A 13,124-nucleotide genomic window follows, 5' to 3' on the forward strand; every position below is an offset into this window, starting at 1 on the left:
CCTGATGCTGGCCACAGCTGTGCCTGCTGCAAGCTCCCATAGCTGCTGCCTTCCCCCTCCCTGTTGACAGCTCTCTCCCTCTAGCCCTCAAACGCTGCCCATTCCCTTTTTTTGGCCCCCATCTCATCCCTTCCCTTTCCCTTCCATTAATAAACAGTTTGGTTTCTCCCCCTTACCTGCATCTCTGTGGAGCTGAAGCGGCGCAAATCCCGGGCCCTGGGACACACAGGCCCCTGCTGCTGTTCTCTTCCACGCCGCGTTCTGTGCACACACACACAGAACGAGGGCAGATCAGGCTGGAGAGGTGCCTGTGCTGAAGGTGCAGTTCCACAACTCTGTGGAGTTGCAGATCTTGCTGTGCAGCCTGAAGCCCCTGGAATTTGGAAGAGCCAACCTGAGTAAGCTCTGAAGGCAGCTGTGAGGGATTCCATGGCAAGCTTCCATGGAGGGCAAAGGAGCTTGGAATGCTGGAAGTTTTCAGGAATAGCTTCCTGAAGGCTCAGCAGTGCTCCATCCCCGCACAGGATCAGGGAGAGGGCAGAACCAGCGACCATCCGGGCTTAGCAGGGAGCTTTGGGTGTGCCTGAGGGCAAAGGAAGCAGCAGCGCGGTGCCCAAGACTGGGACAAGCGACCCTGCCAGTGCCCGGAGCGCTGTCAGGCAGTGCCGGGATCCCGGCTGTGGTTCTGGTCCCCACAAGTGAGGAATGGCAGCCCCAGGCTCAGAGCCAGTCAGAAAGCCAAGCAAGTGAGAGCAGAGGGAGGGCACCCTTCCAGTCTCTCTTGGGCATGGCCACAAAACAGCCCCTGCTGCTTCTTCCTCCGCCTGTGTTTGGGCTGTGCTGGTGGCAGAGGCAGCCAGGCTGTGCTCTGCCTTCCAGAGCCTGTTGGGAGCGGGCATGAAAAGCGCTGTGTGCACAGCAGAGAGGCCTGGAAGGTGCTGGCAAGAGCGTCCTGCAGGAGCAGGGCTCTGGGCTCTGGCTGGGAACAGCCTGGTCTTGGTGCCGTGAGCGCAGGCAGGAGTTGAGGCAGGTGAAGAGGCACTGAGCAGCTTGTGTTTGTACAGGGCCTGGGGCTGCACGTCTGAGCCTCCACCTGGAAAGGCACTTGGGGAATAGCAGATGGAGCTGGAGTGCCTGTCCTGAAAGGACATGAAGTCCTTCAGCCTTGCCAGCGTTTCCTAAGGGTGTGTTGGTGTTGAGCAGAAAAGCTGCACATTTGGGGAAATGCATTTGGAGGACAGGGGCTTGCTTCTCAAGGAAAGTGCTTCCCAGGGAGCTCCCAGTGAGGCAGGTGCAAGTGTCCCCCTTTGGCTCTCTGTGCTCCTTTCAGTCCTTGAGGCCCGCTGCACTTGGCAGAGGGACAGGGGAAGGGAGAAGGCTGTGAAGAGCAGGTTTGGCATCCACCTGGACCTGCAGGGACCAACCCAAGCACCTGCAGCAGCGTGTGTTACCCCCCCTTTGGACAGAGGGGTGAGCAGAACCATCTCTGTCCATCTGTGAGCCCCAGAGCTCTCTGTGGGAGCTGTGAATTAAAAGGCCTTTACACACTCACTTTTCACATCTTCCCGTCTGCTGTGTTTCAGCTCTTGGCAAGATGCATTTGCCTCCTGCTTGCTGGGAGCTGCTGTGGCCCAGGGCCAGCACAGACTGGGCTGGGTGGGCCAGGCAGTGTGGTAAGAGAGTCTTGGCTGATCTTGGTGTGTGCCTGGCCTCAGAAAAGGCTTGGAAGGTTTGCCTCCCAAATGTCCTGCTCACTGGCTCTCCCTGTGCATCTTGGAGAGCACAATGGAGGCATTTCTGGCAGGCCAGACGCCCTCTTGGGACTTCCCCTCTCTTAGATCTTCCCTCTCTTGGAATCCCTTCTCTCCTAGAGCACCCTCTCTTCCCTTTGTCTCTCTCCTCCCCCATCACCTCAGGCCCTGCCACGTGCTTCGTCTGGCAGCTCCAGGCAGGACCTTTCACCATCCCTAATAAACCTTATATTCTAAGAGCAACCAACAGAGATCTCTCGTTTGAATCCATCCAAACCGTCCTGGAGGCTCCTGCCTCCTTACAAAATTATTTTCCCTTTTAACCCAATAACTGATCCCTTGCAGCCTGCAATGCAGAATTTTCTGTCCAATCACAAAATATCACCCAAACCCATGAAGAAGGAGGTAAGAAGAAGGTAAATAAGAAGAACCTGTCTCCACCCTAAAACCTACATATGCTTCATATTTATTACTATGTTCTAAAACCCCAAACTCTAAGTTTTCCACCCTGTGGTAGTATACACCTCTAGCCAACTATGCACCTGTATCCCCAGTGCTATTAATCAATTTTGGAAATCTTCTCCACAGCCTCAGGTCAAACGCAGTGTTCTCTTGCAAGTCTGTGCCTTTCAGCACAGCAAGGTTAAAATTCTCAGCATCCAGGGTTCCAACACTTATGGAATCATGGACACTCTTGTGACACTAAAGGCCTCACTGAACCATTGTGACACCACAAGGCCTCATTGAACCGAGGGGCCATTGTGACACTATGGAGTGTTGGCAGGCCAAGGGCAGTTGTCACACTGTGTGGCACCATGGAACCAAGGAGCTACAGGGCCCCATGGAACTAAGGATTCATGGAACAGTGTGGGACCCCACGGAACCAAAGGTCCATTGTGACATTGTGGGGCCTATTGGAATACTGGAGGCCATTCTGACACTTTGAGGCCTCGTTGAATCAAGGGGATCTGCAGGGCCCCATGGAAACAAGGAGACCCTTCTGACACTGTGAGTGCCCATGGAACCAAGGGTCCATTGTGATCCTGTGGGACCAAGGAGACCCCTGTGACCCTGCAAGGCCTCATGGAAGCAAGGGACCATTGTGACACTATGGAGCCCCATGGAAACAAGAGCCAAGTGTGACACATCTGGGCCTCATGGAACCAAGGATCCAATATGACACCACCTTTGTGACACTGCAGGGCCCCATGCAAACAAGGGAACAGGTAACAGGTCTGGTTGGCTTGGCCTGACTGGTCTAACAGCCCTTGGCATGTTGAGGGTTTCTTCTCATGTACCCCTGATACAGAGCCCTGGGGCTCTGGGCTTTCCTTCAATGGAAAATAACTGCCCTTTTCCTTCATGCATCCATGGCCAAAATGGGATTCCCCCTCCAAAATTCCCAATATCCAGGGATTGTCCCTAAATAAAAGCTGCCATTACCAACAAGTCTGTTTGACCTTGTCTTCCTGAGAGCTGGCTCTCACCTGCCTTCAAACACTGAGGCTCTGTGCTTTCCTTCCTGTGGAAAAGAACCATCCCTCCTGCACAGGCAACCATGGCCAAAATTGGTACTTTTCCTCCAAAATTCGCTATATGCAAGGGTTTCTCCCAGACAAAAGCTGCCAGGACAGACTGCTCTGGCTTGCCTTGGCCTCTGGTGGTCTCCCTGTTCTGCCCTGCAACACTGGGGCTCTGCCCTTTCCTTCCTATGAAAAAAAATTGTCTTTCTTCTTCATCCTTCATCCATCTCCTTCTTTCAGCCAGATGTCCATGGCCAAAATTGGGATTCCAGCCCCAGAAGTCTGATAGTCAAAGATTGCTCCTACACAAAAGCTGCCATGACAGACAGCTCTGGCTGGTCTTGGCCTCCTTAGGGGGGGTCTCACCTGCCTTCCAAACACAGGGGATCCATTCTTCCCTTCCTATGGAAAAGAACTGGCCTTCTCCTCCAGGCACAAATGGCTGAAATTGGATTCAACATTCACAATTCCAAATATCCAAGGGTTGGTCACAGACAAACCTGCCAGGACAGACAGGTCTGTCTGGCCTTGGCCTCTGGTGACTGCAGAATTCATCAGATCCTGAAACACAGGGGCTCTGTGGTTTCCTTTCTGTGGAGACCATTGTGACACTGTGGGGCCTTGTGGAACCCAAGGGCCATTGTCACCCTGCGGGGCCTCATGGAAGGAAGGGGCCACACTTCAGAAGCAAGCAGAACATTGGGACACAGCAGAGTGCCATGAAACCAAGGGAACATGGAACAGGTCTGGCTGGCTTGGTGTCCCAGGGGCCACCTGACAGGTCCAGCTGATCTTGGAACATCGAGGGCTGCATCTCATCAGCCCCTGGAGAAGTGGGGCTCTGTGCTTTCCTTCCTATGGAAAAGAACCATCCATGTTTCCAGGTGTCCACAGCCAAAATTTATACTCCCCCTGAAAAATTCCCTATATGCAAGGGTAATTCCACCCAAAATCTGCCAGGACAGACAGCTCTGGCTGGCCTTGGCCTCTGGTGGTCACCTCTCATCTCAAGGAAGCCCTGAGGAAAGTATTTGAGCGGGTTTGGCAGCTGGAACATCAATGAGTGTCTTGTCCTTTGAAAAATTCAGATGCTCATTTGATCCTATGTGTATTTTTTTTCTCATTGTGCATTATGCATGAAGTATAATTTTTAGTTAAAAAATATTATTCTTATCACTCCCATAGTGTTATCTGACACAAAACACCTCATCTACATATGGATCCATGTCACCTGTATAAGCAAACCCAAGAAAAAGTCCACTAGGAATTATTTGTCTCTGCTCCCATCTGTCACATCTCCTCTGGAGCTGGAGGTGCAGCCCCAGCACTTGGGAGGGCTCAGGGGGTCACCAGCTCAGCTCCCACACAGAGAACTTGTGGACCTTGGATGATCTTCCTGCTCCTGCCCGCTCAGCCAGGCTGAGATGGACACTGATGGTTTCTGTGCCAGGCTCTCCCAGCCCAGCCCAGCTCCCTGCAAGCTCTGCCAGCTGCCCTGAGCTCTGGGCAGCACCAAGGGCCTCTCCCCAGCACAGCCCAGCCGGCTCTGGCCCCACAGCTCCGCTCAGGCCTGGCTGCTCTGGGTACTGCCCCACGGCCTCAGCCCCTGCCAAGGGCACAGCAGCAGCTGCAGCTCAGCCAGGACTCAGAACTGGGGCAGCCACAAAGCTGTGCCCATTTCTGTTTATTGCTGCGCTGATGGGGATGGATCCTCAGCAACTTGGAGGTTGGTGATGAACTTTACTACTCCAGAGGCCTCTTCTTTCTTGAGCTCTTCAGTATAGAAATTTAGTGACAAAGGCTCATTCATATTTCTTCAAAACACCCAAACAAGACAAGCCCATGGAAATAATTCAAGTCTTGAATTCTTCAGTTGTTAATTCGACAGATTGCAGAAGTGTATTTAAAGTCAACCTACTATATTGAAAACAGTGCAGAGGGAATTGTTTTGTCCTGTTTACTTTTCCTATTTATAGATTGATATCAGCAATCCCCAGTTGATATGGATCCCTAGCATCTCCTAATCCATTTTTAATTGGTATGAAAATCAAGACCCCTTGTTGCTGACAATCTGAAGAGGGTCCCACGGAGAGCCAGCTGGAGTAATGACACCCAAACCAATATGGCTTGATGTCATCCTCCTTTATTGTCTAATTTTTTCATATTTTATTCCTTCATCGCCTTACAAAATACATAGTAAATTAACAATTATTGGTTAACGTAATATATATAATTATATTACGTGAACCAATGAATATTTATTTGCTATTGTCATGTATTGATTGGCTGTTATTCTACAAGCGTCTGATCAGGTTATAGTACATGACAGTTTTCATATACTACTCAGCATCCAGCATTGACTATTGTGTTTGTACAAGGCTTATTGTTTTTCCAAGGATGTCCTAAGTACTTTAAATTAACTAAAGTAATTCAGTAATCTGCAGGCCAGGGTTGTCCAGCTCCTGCAAAGGAATAGCATCAAGAATAGCATGTCCTTGTTCCACGAGAAATTCCTCGACACCCTGTGGATCAAAGGATCCTTTGTGATCCTCCAGATCCTCATGGAACCAAGGGTGCATTGAGGCACAGCTGGGCCTTGTTGCAAGCAAAGAAACCTCTGTAAAAAGCAGGGTAACTCACAGAACCAAGGAGTCCATTGTTAGAGGATAAAACCTATGGAACCAAGGGTCCATGGTGACAAAGAGGGGCCTCATGGAAACAAGGGATCACTGCGACACAGTGGGACTCATGGTACGAATTGTCCATTATGACAATGTGGATTCACGGAGACCGTGGTGACACTAAGGAACCTCATGGATCCACAGGGCCATTGTGGTGCTGAAGAACTTTATGGACCCCAGGGTTTATTGTGACACAGCAGGCCCGCATTGGAAGAGAGGAACCATTGATGACAGTACAGAAACTCATGGAAGCAAGGGACATGGACTCATGGGACCATTGTGACACAGCAGGGCCACATGGAACCAAGGAGACCACGGTGACACTACGGAAGCTCATGGAACCAAGGGTCCATTGTGACACTGCAGAAACAAGGAGACCATGGCTGACACTATGGAAGCTCATGGAACCAAACAGCCATTGTGACACTGCAAGGTGTCGTTGAACCGGGAAGACCATTGTGACCCTAGAAAACTTGATTGGCACTAAGGGTTTATTGTGACACAGCAGGGTCCCATGAAACCAGTTGTCCATTGTGACAATGCAGATCTGACAGGACCATGGTGACATTACGGAAGCTCATGGAACCATGGGTCCATTGTGATAAAGCAAGGCCTCATGGAACCAAGGAGACCATTGTGACATCATGGAATCTCATGGAACAAAGGAACCATTGTTACAGTCTGGAACCAAAGAGACCATTGTGACATCATGGAATCTGATGGAACCAAGGGTCCATTGTTACAGTACAGAATCACGGAGACCATTGTGACATCGTGGAAACTTGTGGACCCAAGGGTCCATAGTTACAGTTCGTAACCAAGGAGACCATTGTGACATCGTGGAACCTCATGGAACCAAGGGTCCATTGTTACAGTCCGGAACCAAGGAGACCATTGTGACATCGCGGAACCGCGTGGAATCAAGGGTCCATTGTTGCAGTTCAGAACCACAGAGAACATTGTGACATCATGGGACCTCATGGAACCAAGGGTCCATTGTTACAGTCTGCAACCAAGGAGACCATTGTGATATCGTGGAACCTCACGGAACCAAGGGTCTCCAGAATCAAGGACACCATTGTGACCGTACAGAACCTCACAGAACCAAGGTTCCATTTTTATGCAGTGGGGCCTCATGGAACCAAGGAAACACTGTGACACAGCAGGGCCGCATGGAACCAATGGTCCATAGAGATACTGCCTATCCAAGGAGACCATGGTGATGCTGTGGAACCTCATGGAACCAAGGGGCCATTGTGACATTGTGTGGTCTCATTGGAACAAAGGACATGGTTAATGGGACAGAGGCTCCTGGAAACTATGGGACCTTGTGACACTGCAGGGCCTCATGGAACCAAGGAGACCACTGTGACACTGAGAACCTTATGGAACCAAGCAGCCCTTTTCACCCTAAGGAACCAAGGAGATCATTGCTGACAGCACAAACCTCATGGAACTGAGGGGCTGTTGCTATACAGCTGTCGGAACCCCGGCCTGGTTTAAGCGTTCCATGTGGTGGTAAAGTCTCTCCTCCAACATGTGGTTCCAAAGAAAACTCTGCAGCCTCTTGTTGTTCCATCTCAAAGCAGAACATTGTAAGCTATCTAAAAGATTGTCTTCTCTGGCTACTGCGGTTTAGTCAGCAGCTCAGGCAGAGGCACACACACCCCTGACACCCTCTCTTTCTGGTGTCTTCTTCTTCTCTCCCCCTGCCCAGGGCTGCTGCTACCTTTTATATGATACATTACGAGATACATGTTTACAGTTTTTCCCCAATACCTGCTACCTATATTAAATGGTGCTTTTCTACTCTAAACAAATTCATAAGTGCCAACATCATCAAGAACATGGAGGTAAGGAAGAAGAAAGAGGAGGAACAGGACCGGCCTACATTCCTCCATCTTAAAACTTCTGACCCCCATGTACAAAGTAAAAACCCCCCTGTACAGGTGCTAAACCCCCCCAATACAATACTAAAAATTTTTTCTCTCTACTTTGTAACTACTTCTACTATAATATATAAATTTTGGTGACTGCTTGTTCAACATTCAAAGTTCGTAAATCATTCCATGGCTCAAACTCAAAATCACAGCTGTTTCCAGCTGCCTTCCAGGGTCTCAAATGCCTCCGACCAGGCCCTGGAAACTCCAAAAATGTCTGAGGGACATTTTGAGTTCCAACAAGCGCCTGAGGCAGGGAGATGCAGCTGGGGGCAGGGCAGAGAGCTAGCTGCTGGAGAGGTGGCCTGGGGGCTGGCAAAGGCAGCTTCCAGAAACTCACAGCCAGGGCAAAGACCCCTGTGCTGTCCCCATCGGAGGTGTACACGCTGTCCTCTGGCCAGGCGCTCAGCACATCGAGGAGGATCTGCAGCGCCGGCTCGGCGGTCCTGCTCGAGGACATGATGGTCCCCCACATGGTCACGGCAGCTCTGTGGGGCCAGAGCTCTGTGTCAGGGCGGGTCTCAGCCACAGCAGCCTGGCCTGGGCAGCTGCAGGGGCCCGCGCTGGCCCTCAGGCCGGCCTCTGACTCCTGCCCCTGGCTGGCAGCAGCCAGCCAGCTCACGTGGGTCCAGGCCCTGAGGGGCAGGGAGGGAGCATGGCAGCAGTCTCTGGAGTTGACATGCCAGGACTGGAAAACAGAGGGGCCAGAGGCTCCTGCAGTACAGCGATGGCATCATTGTGTGGGGGAACACAGCAATGGAAGTATTTGAGAAAGGACAGAGGATCATCCAGATTCTGCTGAGAGCCAGCTTCACCATCAAGAAGAGCAAAGTCAAGGGACCTGCCCGAGAGATCCAGTTCCTGGGAGCAAAGTTGCAAGATGGACAGCGTCACATTCCCACTGAGGTCACCAATAAGATCACTGCGGTGTCCCCACCAACCAGCCAGAAGGACACACAAGCTTTCCTATGCGCCACTAGCTTTTGGAGAATGCCCATTCCCGAGTACAACCAGACTGTGAGCCTTCTCTACCTGGTCACCCACAAGAAGAACGATTTTCACTGGGGCCCTGCGCAGCAGCAAGCCTTTGCCCAGATCAAGCAGGAGATTGCTCATGCTGTAGCCCTTGGCCCAGTCAGGACAGGAGCAGAGGTGAAGAATATGTTCTACTCTGCAGCCAGGAGCAATGGTTTGTCCTGGAGCCTTTGGCAGGAGGAGCCTGGGGAGACTCGAGGCTGACCACTGGGATTCCGGAGCTGAAGTTACAGAGGGTCTGAAGCCAACTACACTCCTACAGAGAAGGAAATCTTGGCCGCCTATGAAAGAGTTCAAGCCACCTTGGAGGTGATTGTCATGGAAACACAACTCCTCCTGGAACCATGACTGCTGGTGCTGGGGTGGATGCTTAAAGGAAAAGTTTCCTCTCCCACCATGCCACTGACACCACATGGAACAAAAGGATTGTTCTGCTGTCCTTCATAAGAGTAAATGTTGTTCTGTTCTCCTGTCCTTGTCACTGTGCTCACCCTGCATGAGGTGTATCTGCAAGCCCTCCAACCTCTGGGCTTGGGGTGGGCAAGTGTTCCTGAGGGAACAGGGATGGGGCAGCTGGGCTGGACTGACCCAAGGGATGTTCCATTCCATGTGACACCATGATCAGCAATCAACTGAGAGAACTGGGTGACAAGGGGGGTAGGGGATTAATTTCTGTTTGAAGATATTTTTCTTTCAAAACAGCACCTACACATACAGAATCTTATCCTGCCACAAGGTTGTCAAACATTTTCTGCTGATAAGCAATTTCCTGTGGATTTGCTTTTCTTCTGTTAGTGCTTTTTTTTAGTTGGGTTTGGAAGGTTTTTTTGGTCGGTTTTGTTTTTTTCCCTCTTGAACTGCCTTTCTTCTGATGCATACGTTTTTTCTCCCTTTCCTTGTGCCTTGCTTGGCACCTGATGGCAAGACAAATTTACCCAACTCAGTCATCTTGCCCAGTTATGTTTAGCAGTCACCATTACTAGATGAGTTCAGTCACTCCCTGCAATTTGGCAGCATCCACCAAGAATTGAAAGTGCATTTCATGTCCTTGTAGAGATAATAGAAATAATCCACAGTGGTGGTCAAGGGCTGGTCACTGAGGGATGTCAGCAGGGCGTGGCTGCCAAGAGGACTCTGTACCATGGATGACATTTGAGCCTCATTGTTCAGCCAAATTCCCACCCACCCCATGTTCCACTCCGTCAGCCCGGGTCTCTCCAGTCTGGCTCTGAGGAGACCACAGCAGACCCTGTCACAGGCCTGCTGAAGCCTGGGCACACAACATCCCCTTCTTTTCCCTCCCACGTGGGTTCTGCAGTCCCTGCCTTGTCCTGCCAGTGCCTGGAATGGCTGCAGGAGGATTTGCCACATCCCCTTCCCTGCTGAGCCTGACCAGTCCGTGACTCTCCCAGTCCCCCTCCCTGCCCAGACTGGTTCCATGTCTGCCCTTCCCAAGTGCCCAGGACCCTCTGGGATGGCTCTGGCCTTTCCAGGGGGTTTGAGAGAGGTGCCACAGTGACGCTGCCCAGCCTTCTCAACAGGCCTGACACCAAAGGCCTTTTCCACATCCCTCAGTCCCAGATCAGTGGCCAGAACACAGCACAGCCCTGTCCAGGTCCTCAGGGTGTTCAGAAGGGAGGCAGCAGGGTTTTCTCCCCACAGACCCTCAATCCAATGTCTCTCTGTGCAGTCCATGGCTGCCCTGAGCATTTTTTCCTGGAGCCTCCCTGCCCAGGATGTTTGTCTCTATGCTGTCCTAACCACAGCCCAGCAAAGAATTCAGGTGGTTTCCCAGAGGAGCTTACTCTCAGAGTAAAATGGCCTCAAGGCACTGTTTGTGCCACTGGAATTGTGCCACCCCCTGAGTGCTGCTGATGGTGTTTGTGCTCACACAGGTTCATCTCCCCACACACACACACACACGATGCACTGCTAAAATCTCCCCAGTACACAGCAAACATGGCCTGCTGGCCTGGTCACTTGGTGTCCCTCCATGCAGGGACAAACAACCTCCTGCAGGTGGGGGAGAGGCCAGTGCTGGCAATGGTGGTTGCAGGGGCTGGTGTGGGACAATTGTCGTGGGGCACCTTCCCAGGCTGTCCCCAGAACAAAGACACAGCCCAGGCCCTGCTCTGCTCCTCCATCAGGTCCATGCCAGGAGCTCTGGCTGTGCCAGGACACTGCTGTGTGCCCCCCTGCACACTCGCCCTCTGCCCAGGCACTGGGCTTTGCTGTGCCAGGGCAGTCCTGGAGCACATTGCTGACAGCAGCTCTGGAGGAGAGCAAAGCCTTCCTGCCCTGCCCTCAGGAGATGCCCTTTGCTGATGGAGCTGCTGTGCTGGAGCCCAGCTGTGTCCCAGCAGTGCCCACGGCCTGTCCCTGCCTGTGGTCACAGCACGGACACGCAGCAGGACAGTGACCAAGCTGCCAGAGCACTGCGGCCTTACAGCCACAGCAGGGCTGGGAAGGAGAGGGTGGAGTTGGGAAGGGCAGCTCCAAAAGGACCAGTCCCTGCTGCTCCCTGGCAGTGCTGCTCTGCTGGAGCTCTCTTCCTCCTCTCCCCTCTAACTTCATGCAGGCCTCAGACTGGAATCCCAGATAAAACAGGCACTGCAGGGTAGTTTTTTTTGTTCAAATGTAGTGATAGTACAAACCTGATTAACAGAGCTTATGGGTCACATTCAAGAGGCAGACAGTGAATTAGATGGTGGGGGTTAAAAAAATATTATTGAGGATACTTTTATGAGCGAAAAACCCACTGAACATTACCCAGGGACCTGGGCAGGCCTGTTGGGCGTGTCATGAGTTCCATTCCAAAAGTCTGGCAGAAGAAAACAGGCAATAGGTAGCTTCAGAGAAGCAGCCAGTCATCATTTTCCTCAGGGCATCCTTGAGCTCCTGGTTCCTCAGGCTGCAGATGAGGGGGTTCAGGGCTGGAGGCACCACCGAGTACAGAACTTACACTGCCAGATCCAGGGATGGGAGGAGAGGGAAGGGGGCTTCAGGCAGGCAAAGGCTGCGGTGCAGAGAAACAAGGAGAGCACAGCCAGGTGACGGAGGCAGGTAGAAAAGGCTTTGTGCCGTCTCTGCTCAGAGGGAGTCCTCAGCACAGCCCTGAAGATCTCCACATAGGAGAAAACCATGAACACAAAACAGGCAAATGACAAAAAGGCACTAACAGCAAGGAGCTCAAGTTCCCTGAGGTAGAAGTATGAGCAGGAGAGCTTGAGGATCTGGGGAACATCAGAGAAGAACTGGCCCAGGGCATTGCCGTGGCACAGGGGCAGGGAAAATGTATTGGCTGTGTGCAGCAGAGCATTGAGAAAGGCACTGGCCCAGGCAGCTGCTGCCATGTGGGCACAAGCTCTGCTGCCCAGGAGGGTCCCGTAGTGCAGGGGTTTGCAGATGGACACGTAGCGGTCGTAGCACATGACAGTGAGAAGGGAAACCTCTGCTGAAATGAAAAAGACAAACAGAAGCAGCTGTGCAGCACATCCTGAGTAGGAGATGGTGCTGGTGTCCCAGAGGGAATTGTGCAGGGCTTTGGGGACAGTGGTGCAGATGGAGCCCAGGTCGCTGAGGGCCAGGTTGAGCAGGAAGAAGAACATGGGCGTGTGCAGGTGGTGGCCGCAGGCTACGGCGCTGATGATGAGGCCGTTGCCCAGGAGGGCAGCCAGGGAGATGCCCAGGAAGAGGCAGAAGTGCAGGAGCTGCAGCTGCTGCGTGTCTGCCAGTGCCAGCAGGAGGAAGTGGCTGATGGAGCTGCTGTTGGACATTTCTGCCTCAGGAAATTATTATCTCCTGAGGAGAAAAATACAGCACTGAGTCAGGCCACACTTCCATGAGCAAAATATATTGCATATCTCATAGCAATGGAACATTTAGGGTGTCTCCTTTTAAGAACACTTCTCTACATTCCCCTCACCTGGGCTCTTGGTTTTGCAGGAATTGAGAGCAGGGCTCAGGAGGATTCCTTCTTCTTGAGCAGTGAGAGGCAACTGAGAATGCTGGGTGATCTCCAATTAAATGAACTTGGAAACACCAAAAATCTTTTCAGCTCTGCTGTTTGCAATTTGCCCATCTGAAGAACTGAGCTGAGGGAATTCCTTGTATTTGTTCACCCAACTGCAGCTGCCACAGTCAGGAGTGGTCGTGGGTGTTTGAAATCCCTGGCATTTCTAATGCACTGTTTTA

The 13,124-nt window shown here is 51.9% G+C and overlaps 1 pseudogene; it reads right to left on the bottom strand.

Annotated features, from left to right (window-relative positions):
• Nucleotides 1–11,729: 11,729 nt before the first annotated feature.
• On the bottom strand, nt 11,730–12,706 carry LOC140680813 (olfactory receptor 14J1-like; annotated as a pseudogene).
• Between the last annotated feature and the right edge of the window lie 418 nt (nt 12,707–13,124).

Source organism: Taeniopygia guttata, chromosome 29 (genome assembly GCF_048771995.1).
Source record: "Taeniopygia guttata chromosome 29, bTaeGut7.mat, whole genome shotgun sequence".
In the NCBI taxonomy this organism is placed as follows: Eukaryota; Metazoa; Chordata; class Aves; order Passeriformes; family Estrildidae; genus Taeniopygia; species Taeniopygia guttata.